Source organism: Syngnathus scovelli, chromosome 12 (genome assembly GCF_024217435.2).
Source record: "Syngnathus scovelli strain Florida chromosome 12, RoL_Ssco_1.2, whole genome shotgun sequence".
Lineage (NCBI taxonomy): Eukaryota > Metazoa > Chordata > Actinopteri > Syngnathiformes > Syngnathidae > Syngnathus > Syngnathus scovelli.
Window position 1 is genome coordinate 13,531,028 of NC_090858.1, and position 3,910 is coordinate 13,534,937.

A 3,910-nucleotide genomic window follows, 5' to 3' on the forward strand; every position below is an offset into this window, starting at 1 on the left:
ACAGATGGCATGAGCGCAACTCAATAGGCTCTCATAAGGCTGCCACACAACGGCGCCACAAAGAAAGCCAGAAAGTGCGAAAGATAAAAGCCACCAAAGCAAAGCAAAAAGACAAAGGAAAAAAAAGTAACAGTGGCCAACCAGCAACCCCCAATATCAAAAAACACTCCAAAACACACAAAATAGCCTCCACGGGGTCCATAGACAGACGTAAGGGCAGTCGAGTTCAACAGCGCCCAATGGACCGTGGTTGTGAATCGGTGAAAACATCACCAAGCAGGCAAATGTGTGAGCAGCGTCCTGGGCACCCAGTCAGGGCACGTGCAGATGTTCACCACGGGGCTAGCATGGCGAAGGTCATTGGTTCCGACGAGCACGAGGGAGCGGACTCCCCTCAGGAGTCGCGGCTGCGAGGCCAAGGCGAGGGACCCGGTCAGCACCGTCGTAGAGTTACGCCGGTCTCGACCGATGTGCGCAGCCATCCCGGTCCCAGGGAAAAAAAATATACGGTCCGAAGCGATATCGAGGTGCTGTAGAAGGAACCAGCATCGCCGAATGGACAAAAAGACAGAAAGAAAAAGGAGAAAAGAAGGAAATAAAGAAAAAAAGAGAGAACACTGCTGGGAGGCTGCCACTCACGTTGGCGCCATACCAAAAAAAAAAAAAAGTGATTAGTTGAATACCCTACTAGTGTACTTTTTCATAATATTGTAATATTTTGAGATACGATATTTGAGTTTTCGTAAGCTGTATGCCATAAGCAAGTGCTCCACCAGCCATCAAGACCACATTCTACCGTGGCACCATTGAGAGCGTCTTCTCCAGTTGTATCGGTGTGGAGTGGAAGCTGCACTGAATACAACATGAAGGCCCTGCAGCGCATAGTGAATACAGCTGGTAGGATTATTGGTGCTTCACTGCCCTCCCTGAAGGACATTTACACCTCCCATCTCACCTGCAAGGCGACCACGATTGTGAGTGATGTGAGTCACCCCGCTCACGTTTGATCTACTGCCCTCTGGGAAGAGGTACAGAAACCTGCGCTCCCACACCACCAGACCAGGGTGTTAGGATCCTGAACTCTCTCCCCCCTCCACCATCGGCTGCATAACGTCCTGGCCTTTTGGGCCACGTTGGCTGCCTTGCACTACTCCTCCTGTACTGTTGCGCTATATACTGACTGTCTGCTGTATGCACAATTGCTCCATTTCAACCATGTTGCTCTTATTTATTTATTTATTTATTTATTTGTTAATTATTTATTCATTGCTCTTATTTATTCATTGTATGTGCCTTCTTGTGTTTTACTTTTTGTATTGTTTACTTGAATGTTTTGTTTGTCCGTGGATCAATATAATATAATATATATATACGTATATACATAATATGTAATGTATGTCTTGTCACCGTGGGATAGTAGAAAACGCAATTTTGATCTCTTTGTGTGTCTTGACATGTGAAGAAATTGACAATAAAGCAGACTTTGACTTTGATAATCAGCAATATTAATGTTAATATTAATATAAAGGCTTCCAATATTTCAGTTGATTTTTAGTGAATCCAGAATGTATGACTTTTTAGTTTTTTAACTGTATTACAGAAAATAAAGAACTTTAAAACAATATCCTAATTTTCTGAGACAGTCCTGTATGTATGTATGTGTGTATATATATATATATATATATATATATATAAAGGGAAATGTGCTATACTTGAGTGCTCGTGTGGATTGGTGGGTGGCGAAGAATGTGGAGGCAAACTGCATGAACTTGTTTTCTTCGAAGTGTTGTGGAATAGGCCCAGACAGGGAGTACCGGACGAGAACACCTCAAGGTCGGTGAGAAACGAGAACAACATCACGTCCAGGCGGTCGGGCTTCGCGGGAAAACCCAACCGCCTGACCTCAGCAATAACACCGAGACGAGGAGGAGATGGCCATCGACCAATCATCACACAATGTTTTGCATGTTTTAATATTCATATTGTGTTTCTTTAAAACTGGGCAACCCGGAAGAATGTGTCGTCTTTTGGTGGTCACAAAAACGCACGAGTTTTAGTGTGAGGGACCCGGGACCCAGGCCTGTATTAGTGCGCTTTGTCAGGAATAAACAATTGGTAAATTTGGTCTGATTGATCTACTGGTCTTCTCTTTGACAGAACGAACTCGCAAAATTGTTAGGTGCGCCAGTGTGTGGATTGGGACATAGCAACTCATGTGTTAAGTGTTGATCGCAATTTGGAGTCAGATCAATAACTAAAATCTGTAGCCTAACAATACACAGTGGAGCCTCGGTTTTTGACTGCATTCCGTTCCAAAAGGCTGTTCGAGAAGTGAATCATTCGAATTCCGAATCGTGTTTTCCCATTCTTAATAAAAATTCTAAATTGAGGAATTATGGCACGAAAGTTGCCCGCACGCCAGCAGAAGGCAGGGAGTACCCACAAAATTGCAGTACGTACACTTGTATTTTGTTATACAAAAAGTTATTATAATAATAAGAATTCTAAAAACATATTTACAGTATTGTACCTTGTTATAATTTTTTTATAGTAATAAGAGTTCTAAAAACATTTTTACAGTATGTACACTTGTACCTTGTTATAAAAATATATATATAAATAATAAGAGTTCTAAAAACATATATACAGTATGTATACTTTAGCTACATCTACATGTGTTACACACAAATACACACACGTATCATATATTATTTATACATTATTTTCTGTATGTCATTTGTATTGTTAATATAGTTGTTACATATTTGAAACTATTATTCAATGTTCTAATGATAACATAATGCACTTATATGGTTTATTATTCATTTATTGATACACAAAAAATATATGTATGTTAAAAATGAGAGAGTGACTACGGATTTTCACATATCGCGGGTGGTCAAGCTTGGAACCAATTATCCACGATAAACGGGGGATTACTATATATATATATATATATATATATATATATATATATAGAGAGAGAGAGAGAGAGAGAGAGAGAGAGAGAGAGAGAGAGAGAGAGAGAGAGAGAGAGAGACACACACACACACACACACACACACACACGCACGCACGCACGCACGCACGCACACACACACACACACACACACACACACACACACACACACACACACACACACACACACACACACACGTACATCCATCATCCATTGTCCCCACGGGGGTCGCGGGCATACTGGAGCCTATCCCAGCAATCACCGGCGGGGGACACTGGAGTTTCCGGGGAAAACCCACGCAGCCACGGGGAGGACATGCAAACTGCACACAGGGAGAGCCGGAAGTGGACTCGAGCATATACACATACATATACGTACATATATAGTGTATATGTATACACAGGTGAATATATATATTTACATACGTATACATATATAGTGTATATGTATATACAGATAAATATATATATTTACATACGTATACATATCTGCGTATATGTATACTTGTTGACAAGCCATAAATGGTTCAACAATGCTGCTGCGAGACTTGCACCTGGAAACAGTACTTCAAATGTATTTTGTAAAGGAGTATAGATACTTGTTTCCAAATGTTCTTCTGTTTGAAATTATTTTCAAAGCTTGACAAGTGAACACACAAAAGGCGCTTCTATTACCCACTGGTGCAGAACTTCCGGTTGGTCCGGAATTCCCCGCCATATGCGGGGTTTTCCGCTCGAGACTGACAGGCTGGCGGTAGCTATGGCAACGCTGACCTCTCCGTCCGCCTGCTGTGGTGAGCGCGAACAGAGCTTCCTTTCAAAACAAGAGTTTGATTGTATAGAACAGCTTCGAAGCTTCGTCGTGCGAAATCTTCGCTCTAAATCGACTTTGGAGTTTTTTTAGGGAAGCTTGTCACTGACTCCTGAACAAGAGAACGCTGTTACCGTCTT